The sequence below is a fragment of the Daphnia pulicaria genome, chromosome 1, assembly GCF_021234035.1.
Source record: "Daphnia pulicaria isolate SC F1-1A chromosome 1, SC_F0-13Bv2, whole genome shotgun sequence".
NCBI lineage: Eukaryota > Metazoa > Arthropoda > Branchiopoda > Diplostraca > Daphniidae > Daphnia > Daphnia pulicaria.
Window position 1 is genome coordinate 8,624,150 of NC_060913.1, and position 13,160 is coordinate 8,637,309.

The 13,160-nt window shown below is 38.3% G+C and overlaps 1 protein-coding gene and 1 long non-coding RNA gene across 2 annotated transcripts in view; one reads left to right on the top strand and one right to left on the bottom strand.

The window, feature by feature from the left end:
* The window catches only part of LOC124344997 (verrucotoxin subunit beta-like), a 493,626-nt gene that overhangs the window by 69,389 nt on the left and 411,077 nt on the right, over positions 1-13,160 (top strand). The gene's annotated exons all lie outside the window — the stretch shown is intronic.
* Positions 2,109-2,453, bottom strand: LOC124350919. Its single transcript, XR_006921285.1, has 3 exons — positions 2,424-2,453; positions 2,289-2,350; positions 2,109-2,222 (listed from the first exon to the last, which is right to left on the bottom strand). It is a non-coding gene; the product is annotated as an uncharacterized LOC124350919 (long non-coding RNA).

Sequence of the window (13,160 nt, forward strand, 5' to 3'; positions counted from 1 at the left end):
CCGCTTCATTAATTGACACCGCCCTTATCACCCTAGAGAGTACAGTTGATGACAATAATCCTGGATCACTTCATTTTGATTTTGGGTTTGTACACCATTTGCTTTCTCTTACCAAAGTGAAGCACATTGGAAGGTGGCCTTTGATTTGTGCATAAAGATAGGGTCGTTCTAATGTATTACAAATTGTACGATTTTACAGAATAAGGTCGAGGAATGGATCTGGGGAACACGAAGGAATCACGAACGAGAGAATGAATGTCCTGCTCTACTCTTCAGTCGGTGGTCAGCAGTCAGCGGTGGCTTGATTTCGCTGCCTTTCACTCGGACTGGCTGAAATTTGAATCGTCACTTCAGAGAGAATTGAATTTCCCAAAACAGTAGTAAGTCATCCTCCGTCTTGCATCTCTATTTTAGTCTGTATCACTATCGGTGTTTCGTGGGGTCATCGCTGGCCCTCAGTTTGATTTTGATTGCGCAACATTTCCTCTCGTTTGTCTCTGTCGTGCGTACGATGCCAGTGCAGCCGAGTCGAGCCAGTTTTCTGGTAGAAACTGCTGAAGGATCTGTCTTGCTGGAAGTTTCAAATGAAAATAAATAAGAAAAGGTATGGGAAAAGGATTCAATATTCGCAGTGAATATTAACATGTAACGAGGCTTTTAACGGACCCATTTTCCCTCGTACAAATAATATTTTTATGGTGTTCCAAAGGCGGACGAATGCCCTCTCCTCCCCCTTATTTTTTTAGAAGTCAATTATTGCTGTTTTTTTTCGTGTTCGTTTGTGGGCGTTCATTTCTTTGATTGATGTTGATATCTTTGCTCGTCCGCATTTAGAACTTAGCATTGGCCACTTTCTTTCCAGTCTTTTCTCCACTTCCCAGTCAAGTCACATTTCTTGCTGGTATTTGAATTTTGAATTTCATTAGATTCATGGCTACATAATGACAAGCTTCTCGTTCAAAATGCGCAATTTTGACACACTCCTCTCCCTGAACAGTTAGGCGATTTGATTTGGGTGGGATCTTTGCCACTCTTAATTTTGCTTGTGGACTTTTGAATAACGCGGTGATGGATGAATGAATCGAGTCGATCTTTTAACGACAATTTTATTTTTCACTCGTTATGTTTCAAATTGATTGGATAACTTAAGATTAACTTAGCCGGTAAAAAGGTGATTGATTTATTGATTACAAATAAGATTGAACTTGATTTATTCGTGTTCGATTGGTTCGAGATAGTAAAGAAAATTCGTCTTATTTTATTTGTGTACGAGTATCGACAACACAAATTATCCGAATCCATCGATCGTTAAAAGGCTGCCGCGTCAATTTAGTCAATTTCAATCGATATGTTAAAGATCAGTTGACTCTTCGATTAGTTCACTTTCACCTGTTGGTTCATTCATATTCAAATAATCAAAACCGACAAGTGACTCGATGTATTTTTCCACCATCTCTTCCAGTTGAGAGAAAGTTGGCCTCTCTTTCGGGTCTTTTTGCCAACAGCTTTTCATCATTTCCCCAAAGAAATGTGGTGAAAATTTTGGTTTTTCCATTCGGTGTCCATTTTGAATGTCCCGTAAAAGTGCCCAACCATTATCCATTCCTGAAAAATGAAGTCAAATTAGCTAACGATTGTCACTCATTTTTGTGGCAATTTCAATTGATTTAATTTCTCACCTGGATACGGAACTTGTCCGAGGGAAAAGATTTCCCACAAGACAACCCCGTAGGACCAGACATCCGACTGGCTGGAATAGATTTTATCCGTCAGGGACTCAATGGCCATCCACTTGACTGGCAATAACTCCTATAATTAAACCAGACAATTAATAATTATTAAATCAACGTTAGATGTTTATCGACTTATTTACCTCTCCCATTTTCTGGTATTCGTAATCCTTCATTTGCCTGGCCATCCCGAAATCGGCCACTTTGACGACTCCGTGATAGGCCAAAAGGACATTGCGGGCGGCCAAGTCGCCGTGCAATACCTGTTAGGGGAGGTGACATTTCTTATTAATTTATTGCGTTTATAAAATTAGATTACGTCTTTCACCTTTTTGCTGGCCAAAAATTCCATCCCTCGAGCGATTTGCAAAGACCAGGAAATCAAGTCGTTTGTTTTGATAATTTGATTGGCAGTTGCGTCCGAATCTTCTGATTGATAACTGGACTGTTTTGATTCGGTCTGCTTTTCAAAATAATTTTCCGCCCCTTCAACTTATTAAACGATAAAAGTCATGCGATTATGACACGGACGTAAAATGAATTTTAGTGTGAACTCACGTCCCGGAACTTCATTTTCGACAGATAGCGGGTGTTCGGTAAAAACATTTGAAACCAGACGACTAATAATATAGAAATAGGAATAGAATAATTGTCATAGTAGAAGTGGCTGTCGTTCACTATTTCATCAATTACTTAGTTGGTGTGTTGATTTCCACAGTTTCGTCTTCGGGTATAAAATTACCTAACGCGTTCAACTGGTTCATAAATTTGCCCCGATGTTTTATTAAATAAGATTTTAAATTGCCGAATCGGCAGAAGTCGATGATGACCAAAATTTCTTCTGCAAGTGACAACAAAATTGTTTTAATTTTGTTTTATTCATCTGTTGGTGATTTTACCTTTGACGAAGGTTTTGGTACAGGCTCCCATTAAATTGACGACATTTAAGTGCGATCCCAAATAAATCATAATTTTTAATTCCCTTATGAGAGCGTCCAATGCGTCGTGAGATTTGGACGTCGGTTTGATCATTTTGACGGCCACTCTTGTCACAGTTTCCTCGGAGTCTTTAATGCCCACAGCCTTGGCTTTGACAACTCGACCGAAACAACCGGATCCGAGTTCTTTACCTTTTAATTTAATTTTTAATTATTTTCACCGTCAACTGTAAATGAAATATAGGCGATTAACAAACCAAGTCTGAGCCGTTTCCTTGGGAATTCCCATTTCTTGTCGTAGGGCAGGAATTCCGTTTGATATTCCATCGGCACATCTGGGTCGATTCTACTCGGGTCTCCATTCAGCATTTTTTCAAGTTCTCTTTTCACGTTTCTCTTTAAAATTATTTGAATTTTATGGTGATGAAGAGCTTCATAATTAGAATCGGTAAAAATCTTTTACTTTGTCGAGGTAAATTTTAATCCCGATTCCCACTGCGACTGCAAGTAATCCGATTAAAGACGCAGATATGATGATGATGTATGTATCTTTTTCGTCCTTTTCGAAACGGGGGTTGAAGTTAACTGTGAATTTTTTGTTTCTCGGTTCTCCTTTGCTGTTTTTCCATCGACATTCGTAGGTTCCCTTCTCCATTTCTTTTCCTTGCAGTAGCACAATAGATGCGGTTCCGTTTTCATAGACGGAGTCAGAATAGTGCACGCCATCCTAGATGTTGGAATATCAATTGAATAGATCCAACCCGAAAATATCGCTGAGGAGAATAATACGAATAATGAAAGATTTCACCTTGAGCCACTGAATGGGAATGTGAAGAGACCAACGGTTGCAGATCAAATTTTGGGCGACTCCTTTTTGAGACACTAGTCCGTTGTCTATTTCTGTGAAACGAAAGGAAATCCGTTACTTGGACTTGGCATATTATATTAGTTTAAGTCATCAAATGTGCACCTTTAATTGTGAAAGAAATTTCTTCGACTTTCGAATTGTCGTCGTCGTACGCGCATTTGAATTTTGTGTATGGAGTATTTATGGTTACGTTGATCAAGTGCAATTTTCTTTTGTATAATCCGTCTGGCGTCCTTTCAATTTCGTTTCTAATATCTGCGACGATAGGTGAGATTTGCAAATAGAAAGAATACCAAAATCAACGTCACTTGTCTTATATTGTACATGCCTGCGTTTGGTTCCTTTAAAAATTCGTTTGACAACTTGTGCCATGTCGCATTCCCATCTGCGTAATAGAACCATGTCGTTTGATGTCGGTTAGAAGTGCAGATTAAAATGACGTTGGATCCTTCCACTGGATCATCAGGTGCTCCCACTCTCTCAACTTCGATTCCTAGTTGCACAATCGCATTCAATTTCTACAAGTTTACGTGGGTAACGTCACAATTTTTATTGCCTGGTACAATAAAATGAAATTCGATTTCGTCGATAGCGTCGATTCGATCGACTGGGAAGATTTCGCGTATTAACTTTTTCGTTATAAATTGATAAATTCTCACCTTTAATAGTGAAAGAAATTTCTTTGACTATCGAATTGTCATAGCCATCCGCGCATTTGAATTTCGTGTATGGAGTGTTTAAAGTTACGTTGATCAAGTGCAATTTACTCTTGTAATAATCCCGGTAATAATTCGTCAGACTATAGTCTGACGTCTCTTTAATTTCGTTTCGAATATCTGCGACGATAAATGCGATTTGCAAATAGAAGCAATGTAAGAATTAACGTCAATTTTCTTATAGTATGTATAGTTTTAAAATGCCTGCGTTTGGTTCCTTTACAAAATCTTTTGTAAATGTGTGCCATGTCGCATCCCAATTTGCGTAATAGAACCATGTCGGTGGATCTATTGACTTGATGTCTAAGGATATTATTAACGAAGGGTTTATTTTTGACGTGAGAGCTGAGGGTGCTGAGAAAGAAGTGCAGATTAAAGTGACGTTGGATCCTTCCACTGGATCATCAGGTGCTCCCACTCTCTCAACTTGGATCCCTAGTTGCATAATGGTATTAGATTTTACAAGTGTACGAGGGTAATGTCACTATTTTTATTGCCTGGTACAATAAAAGGAAATCGGATCCAGTCGATAGCGTCGATCCGATCCACTGGGAAGATTCTGCGTATCATCTCTTCTATATCGGTATCGTTGTGTTGAATGTTAACGGGTTTTCCGTTAACAAAAGGCAAATAGCCGAAAACCCAATAATTTGCCGAGTCGAAAACGGTTGGATTCTTCAACGTCAATCCAATTCTAGGATTGAACGACCATCTCGAATTTTCATTTGGGGTTGAGGAATTCCAAACCTTGCGAGCGACACGATTTGCAGAATTAATACTAGTGTCTTGTCTTGCGTGTTTTCTTTTATGTCATGATTTCGAAATACCTCGAGGTCCCCATTCTTGAAAAGTGAAATGCTGACATTCGGATGAGTTGTAGTGAAAGACATGGTGCGACTATAGTCGTTTCTATGTTCGTGTTTTGGCCGGATATTAGCCAAGACATTTTCCCGTGTCTTCAAAATAAGTTTTTCGGTACCTGAATGCGAAAAACAAATTTTAACGTCAAGTCGTAATGCTATCTATAAGTTTTGAATAAACGCTAATTAAAAAAAAACCCACTAGAAACGTAAACGAATCGGTATTTTTTTTCAGTCCTATAAAGGTACTCTCCATGGCATGTGTAATAGCCCGTGTCCTCGACTTCTAGGTCAATTAAAGTCATCGTCGCAATCCCGTGCGTTTCATTTGTGAAAGTTGTTTCGTTAAATCGATCTCTTTCTACCCAAAGATATTCCCACTAGAAAAAACACGGGTACGAGTGACGACAGTCAAAATTGAATAGTTTATTGAAATCAGTTTTATCACCTGAGATCGTGGAAGTTTCCATCTTGGATTACTGATTTCTGTTCTCAAATCGTCGTCGATGCAATCGAGTGTTAAGGTTGTTCCTTCTTCATTGATTTGCTCGTCTTTTTCTATTTCGGGGAGTATTCGTAATTGTTCGTCAGCATCAGTTTGAACGATGTGAATGACCCAAAAAGAAAACCAAAGTCCAAGCATCAGCGCCCATCTCGTCGAAATGGGAAACATTTTCAACTTGGGAATTGCAGCAGCCCCACGTCCAAACACGAAACACAATTTCTAATTGTTGCAAATAGTTTGGATTGAACAAACGACAAATAATTAAATTGAATTAATATTTTCGGGTCGCGAGTACTACGCACTACGAACAGTCAGCGTTACTCCACTCACCAACGTCTACTGCTGCGCACTTGATTGAACGTTCGCGCCAAGTGAACAAAAAAGGAGAGAGAAAATCGGTGGCTCCAAAAGATGATCGGGATTTTCCATGGCGACATGCTGAAGTCGCATGTTCGTCCTCACGATGTAGGGAGTTGTGCGTGCCTGTGGCCCTATACAGGTTATGCAGATTAGAGAAAACGAGAAGTGGTTTTGAGACTGCAGCTATATGTGTCTAGATGTTACTTTTCCACTTTGGGTGGAAATGCGCAACTGTCGATAACATTTCCCACTAGTTCTTGACAGATTTGGTAAGAAAATATATTTCCCGGAATGTATTATTATTAGTTCGATTCCTTGAATTGTCTGTTAATAGCCTCCTGGTATTTAATCTCGCTAGTAGGTAGAAGGAAGTCGATTCGATTAATAGAATTTGTTTTGGTTTTTTGTTTGTTTGTTTTTTCAATCTTCGTTTTATTGATTTTAATGATTTAATTTAATTATTTGTCTCTTCTATACAATTTAGTTTTTTTTCTACCGTTCGATGTCTTCCAGTTCGTCCCTGACATGCGATATTCTTGCCGGCGGTAGGCTTATCGCATTTTCGTCTGCTAGTGTAATATAACGTCTGCGGCACTCCCGGGAATCTGCTTTTTAACAACAGCAAGGTATTTTCTGCACATTTCTTTTTACAGTTATTACGTCTTTTAAGTTTTTCATTTATTTTTACTCAACCTTATCTTAGTTTTCTTATTACCATGGATCTTGGCTGATTCTACTGATACTACTATTGTTGGTGAGCCACTTGACAAATAACTGTTAGAAGAGGTGTGTGGAATTTTCTTATTTTGAATTATTCAGCTGTGAAGATTCATGCAATTTGGACCAGCCCACGTCTTTTGTGTTTTCGCATCTAAAATTCCGATTACGACTTAACGTAAAATTTTTTTTTCTATGAGTCGATATTCCACATGGTGCTGTGACTCTGACCTAGGAAAGGCATGGATTGATTTATATGCCCTATTTCGCCACATTAGTCCGCTCTTACGATTGATTACTTGAATCATATTGGTGCTGCTGGGAAGATTTGACTGCCATTTCATTTAGGTAACTTGACGATGCTCTTCAATTCTGAAATAATTACTAAAGTTTACGTTTGTTAAGCGCTACTCGCTGTTTTTGTAGGATTCCGTCCTTTTGAAAATTGCTTCGCATCGCCTTCATCACCGCGGAGAGGAGTGGATGATGATGGAATAATCACCTGGATCACTTTATTCTATTACGGGTTATGTATAGTTTTATTTCTCTTTCATAATTATGAAGTCTGAAGCCTCGTCCCTAGTTCTGCCCACCCACTGGCGGAGTAAACCACTTCGAGTTATTTGCGATAAATCTACTTCATGCTCAGTTGAAGTATTTCAATATATTATGTGCTAAGAATGAATGCGAATGAATGTAATATTTCAACTAGTTCGCAAGAAAAGAAAACGTCAGTGCCGGTGAATTCAGTTTCCTCACGAAGATGAAGCACATTGAAGTGGCCTACCTATGGATTGTTCCGTTGATTATTTGATTGTAAATGAATGAGAATTTATAAAAGTTAATTTGTCTTTTTTTATGATTTTGTAGAGAGCAAGGTTGAGGGATGGAGCACAGGTGAACTTTGAAGGAATCATCCGAGACTGAGGAATGATTTGGTCTACATCCTCAGGCAGTGCCCAGCAGTCAGCGTTTGATCGATTCTGCTTTCCTCCGCTTTGACTGGAAAAAGGATCATCACTCCAATAAGTAGTAAGCCCTCTGTCTTGAATCTCTCTTCTTACACGTGCGTTATAGGCTGTATTTCTATCGACATTCGATGACGTCATCTCTAATGGGCTAATGCCTCGATTTAATTTCGATTGCCTCACTTTTTCTCTCGCTGGTTTCCGTCATGCGGAGATTGTTCAGTGCAGCTGAGCCCATCTTCTGGTCGATAATTCAGACTTTAATGCGCTGTTATGTTTGTAAGCGCTTTATTGCACAATGTCGTTCCATCAAGTGATTTTTATTTCAATATTTTTCGATATTTTTAGGGATTATTTTTTGGCCGTACAAATAATCCGAATTCTTATGAGGGTTTTTTCGCTTCCGCAATTGCTAGAAAAATATTCGGAAATCCTTTTGTTCAAGCCATACTTACGTATTCACTCGCTTTCTTGCTTAGCACCCTTGCCTAGGGAAGGGAAAACACTTGAAATCAGAACAATTTCGATAGAAAGTTCAGTATGGATTTGATTTGGTTTTTTACTTCCTTAATAATGCTGAATCCTGGGGGAATTGTCCATTCTATTGTAAAATTATCGCCTGCTAACTTTTCGGTGCACGTGAGTGTTAAGGTTGAGCCTTCTTTAATTTCCTTTACGCCATTCATTACATTGGGGAATAGTTGGAGTTCATCAGCTTGAACCTGAACCTGATTTACCAACAAGGAAATTAAAAGTCCCAGCAGCGCACGTTTGGTTGAAGTGTCACAGCACATTTTCAATTCAGAATTTCACCCACGTTCGATCACAGACATTACTCGAACCGAACATTCAATTGTTTGGGGTTTTTCTTTTAATGAACAACAGTTACTATTTTGCAATTTGTTATTATGGAATCGTATCAGTCTATATGGCACTAGCATTCTCGTGTTGCTTCACTCACGCTCGTCTAAACTGCGAACTATAGATTTTCTTTTTCCAAACAAATCGCAATTTCTTTTGCTTTACCTCTTTCGGCAAGTGAACTACTAAATTTAGAGAATCGGCACATCTCTTATATCCCAATAGATTCAGTTTTAGAAAGCTGTGAATGAACTATCAGCAATTTTTGGTTATTCCCCGGTACGGTGTATGTGCTCATTTACCTATGGGCTCGCTCTGTGTTGGTTTCTTTTCACTTCAACATCTAAACTGGTTCATCTTTTAACTTGGGCTCTTGTTATGTATTTGCATATAGACTGGGCAAACAGCCGGTTTCATAGGAGAAAGTATTTCAATGTGAAAACCAACAAGTTGTTGTTGGGTGTAAAATCCAAAATAAAAGTTGGTTTCGTTTCGTTTAGTGAAAGCAATAACTGTGATTTGAATAATCTAACACTAAAAACTAAAATACTTTTTTCTATCGTCAGATGTCTTCGAGTTCGTCCGGGCCGACGTGATCGTCTGCTATAGCAAGTCAACGTCGCTGGCGGGAATATGATTTTAACAAGGTAGGTTCGAGGCTTTTTTCAATGGGCCATTTTTCCCCCGTACAAATCATTCAGAATTTTTATGATGTTCCAAAGGCGGACGAATGCCCTCCCCTTATTTTTTTTAGATGTCAATTATTGCTGGTCATTTTTTCATGCGATTTTGTGGGACGTTATACTTTCTTTGGTTAATTGTGATGTCTTTGCTCATGAGCCATCATCAGTTATAGCATTGGCCGCTTTCTTTACATTCTTTCCTCCACTTCCCAGTCAAGTTTTACATTTCTTGCTGGTATTTTAATTTTTTAGAATTCCTTATAAATTTGTGGTTATATGACAAGCCTCTCGGTCAAAATGCACCATTTTGACACTTTTCTCTCCCCTCTCAGAACAGTTAGGCGATTTGATTTGGGTGGGAACTTTGCCACTCTTAATTGGCTTGTGGACTTTTGAATAACGCGGTGATGGCTGAATGAATCGAGTTGATCTTTCAACGACAATTTTTTTTTTACTCGTGATGTTTCAAATTGATTGGATTATCTACTTTTAAATTAATAGTCGGTAAAAACCGTAAAAACGTTCAAGGTATGGGTAGTAGTTTCAGCATTTGTGATACTAAAAGGTAAAATTTGAAGAAAAAAAAACACCTCCGTTTCTCTCTTTGAGTAAATGTAATTGCAAGCGTCGTATTATCGACATCCTTGAGATAACTGTCTCTGATAATTACTTATCTTGGTAGAAGCCCTTCTCAGTTCTCACCTCTCAAGGAAACTCAAGTCAATGCCTCAATCGAGACTCTACAAGAACTTGTTTGCTCTATTATATCACTCACTTTCCTGGGATAACATTATTGATTGCATATAAGATTGAACTTGATTTAATCGCGTTTGATTTTGGAAAGAAACATTCGTCTTTATTTTGCTCAAGGTACGAGAGTGTCGATGACACAAATTATCCGAATCCATCGTTAAAGTGCTGCCGCGTCAATTTAGTCAATTTCAAACGATATGTTAAAGTTCGATGGTCTCTTTGACTAGTTCACTTTCACCTGTTCTTTCTTCTGGTTCATTCATATTAAAATAATCAAAACCGACAAGTGACTCGATGTATTCTTCAATTGCCTCGGCCAATTGAAGAAAAGTTGGCCTCTCTTTCGGGTCTTTTTGCCAACAGCTTTTCATAATATCCCCAAAGAAATTTGGTGCAAATTCCGGTTTTCCCATTCGGTGTCCGTTTTGAATGTCTCTTGCAAACGCCCAACCATTATTCACTCCTGGAAAAATGAATTCAAATTTTTATTTTTTTTGCAATTTTAATTGATTCAATCCTTACCTGGGTACGGAATTTTTCCCAGGGAAAAGATTTCCCACAAGACAACCCCGTAGGACCAGACATCCGATTGGCTGGAAAAGATTTTATCCGTCAGGGACTCGATGGCCATCCACTTTACTGGCATCAACTCCTATCATTAAACAAGTCAATTAGTAATTATTGAAATAACGTTTGATTTTCGCCTTATTTACATCTCCCGTTTTCTTGTAATCGTAATCCTTCATTTGCCTGGCCATCCCAAAATCGGCCACTTTGACGACTCCGTGATCGGCCAAAAGGACATTGCGGGCGGCCAAATCGCCGTGCAATACCTGTTAGGGAACAGGATAATAATGTTTAATTATTGCATTTAACATGAGATTGCGTGTTTTACCTTTTTGCTGGCCAAGAATTCCATCCCTCGAGCGATTTGCAGTGACCAGGAAATCAAGTCACTCGTTTTTATTTTTTGGTTGGCAGTTGCATTCGATTCTTCTGCGTTTTTTCCAGTCTGTTTTGGTTTGGGCACCTTGTCAACATCATTCGCCGACCCCTCAACTTTTTAAAATAAAAAAAAGATGGCAGTATTACGGTTTTATGCAAAATCTCTTTAATTTTTAACAGAATTTTTAACTCACGTTGAAATTCCAAAACTTTATTGACGCCGGGCAGGGCAGATTCTTTCAAACTAATTGCAGCCGCTTGACTAAGTAATTTAAAACGGAAAGAATAATTTGTTTCTCACTTTAAAAATATTTTCATATTGAATACCATGCGACTGCGTTGATTTCCACCGTTTCGTTCACAGGTGGCAAATTTTCTAATTCGTTGAACTGGTCGATGAATTTATCCCGGTGTTTAATCAAATGTGACGTTAAATTCCCGAAACGACAAAAATCAATTATGACTAGAATTTCTTCTATAAATTGCAAAAAAAAAAAAATAGACTTAATCATAAATCATATTTTTATTTTGTTAAATTTTATATCATCTCATTCTATGGGATATTACCTTTGACGAGGGTTTTAGTACAGGCGCCCATTAAATTGACGACATTCAAGTGCGGTCCCAAATAAATCATAATTTTTAATTCCCTTATGAGAGCGTCGAGTGCATCTTGAGATTTGGCTGTCGGTTTGATCATTTTGACGGCGACTGTTGTCACTGTTTCATCCGAGTCTTTAATGCCCACTGCAACGGCCTTAACAACTCGACCGAAACAACCGGAACCCAGTTCTTGACCTTTACATTTAATTTTTAATTATTTTCATCCTTAAATGAATTAAGTGTCAAAGAATAACAAACCGAGTCTGAGTCTTTTCCTTGGGAATTCCCATTTCCTATCGTAAGGCAGGAATTCCGTTTGATATTCCATAGGCACATCTGGGTCGATTCTACTCGCATCTCCGTTCCAAATTTTTTTTAGTTCCCTTTCCACATTTTTCTTTTGAATTATTTATTTTGAGATAATTAATTGCCAAGTTGAAATTATGCGTGTTTTAGTTAATTGCGTTATGTATTTAATCTTTTTGTTTCTTACTTTGTCGCGGTAAAATTTGACTCCGATTCCCGTTCCAACTACTAGTAATCCGATTAGAGTTACAGACACGGCGATGATGTGAATGTCAGATGGTGGTTCAAAAAACGAAATGCTGACTGTGAAGTTTCTGTGTTTGGTCTCTCCTTTGCTGTTTTTCCATCGACATTCGTAGGTTCCTCTTTCGTTTTCTTTTCCTTGCAGTTGCACATTAGACGCTGTTGCGGTTTCATAGACGGAGTCGGAGTAGTACACGCCATCCTAGATGTTATAAAGTAAATTGAATTGGCAATCTGAAAGTACCATTGAGAATAATGAGATAAGATTTCACCTTGAGCCAATGAATGGCAACATCTTGCGATTGTCGATTGCAGGTTAAATTTTGGGCGACTTCTTTTTCTAGGGCAATGGAATTAGACACTGATCCGTTGTCTATTTCTATTAAATCAAAAGAAATTAGTTAGTATTGTTAATTAAACATGAAAGTGATTTGCATCGGACTTGACTTCTTATATTATTTTAATTCACAAAATTCTTACCTTTGATAGTGAAAGAAATCTCTTTAACTGTCGATTTGTCAAAGCTATGCGCGCATTTGAATTTCGTGTATGGAGTATTTAGGGTCACGTTGATCAAATGCAATTTATTCTTGCCCGTATTATGGTACCCGTATGGTGTCCTTTCAATTTCGTTTCGAATATCTGCGATGATAGGTGTGATTTGCAAATAGAAAGAATGTCAAATCAATTTCAATTTTCTTATAGTATGTATAGTGTTTTATGCCTGCGTTTGGTTCCTTAAAAAAATCTTTTGAAAATTCGTGCCATGTCGCGTTCCCATTTGCGTAATAGAACCATGTCGTTGTATGTCGGTAAGAAGTGCAGATTAAAGTGACGTTGGATCCTTCCACGGGATCATCAGGTGCTCCCACTCTCTCAACTTCGATTCCTAGTTGCATAATCGCATTCAATTCTGTCAAGTTTTATACGAGGGTAATGTCACAATTTTGATTGCCTGGTACAGTAAAATAAAATTCGATCCCGTCGATAGCGTCGATCTGATCCACTGGAAAGATTCTGCCTATCATCTCTTTCATTCTTGGTCCGTTATGGTCGAAAAATGATATGTTAACGGGTTTTCCGTTAACGAAGGGTAAATGGCCG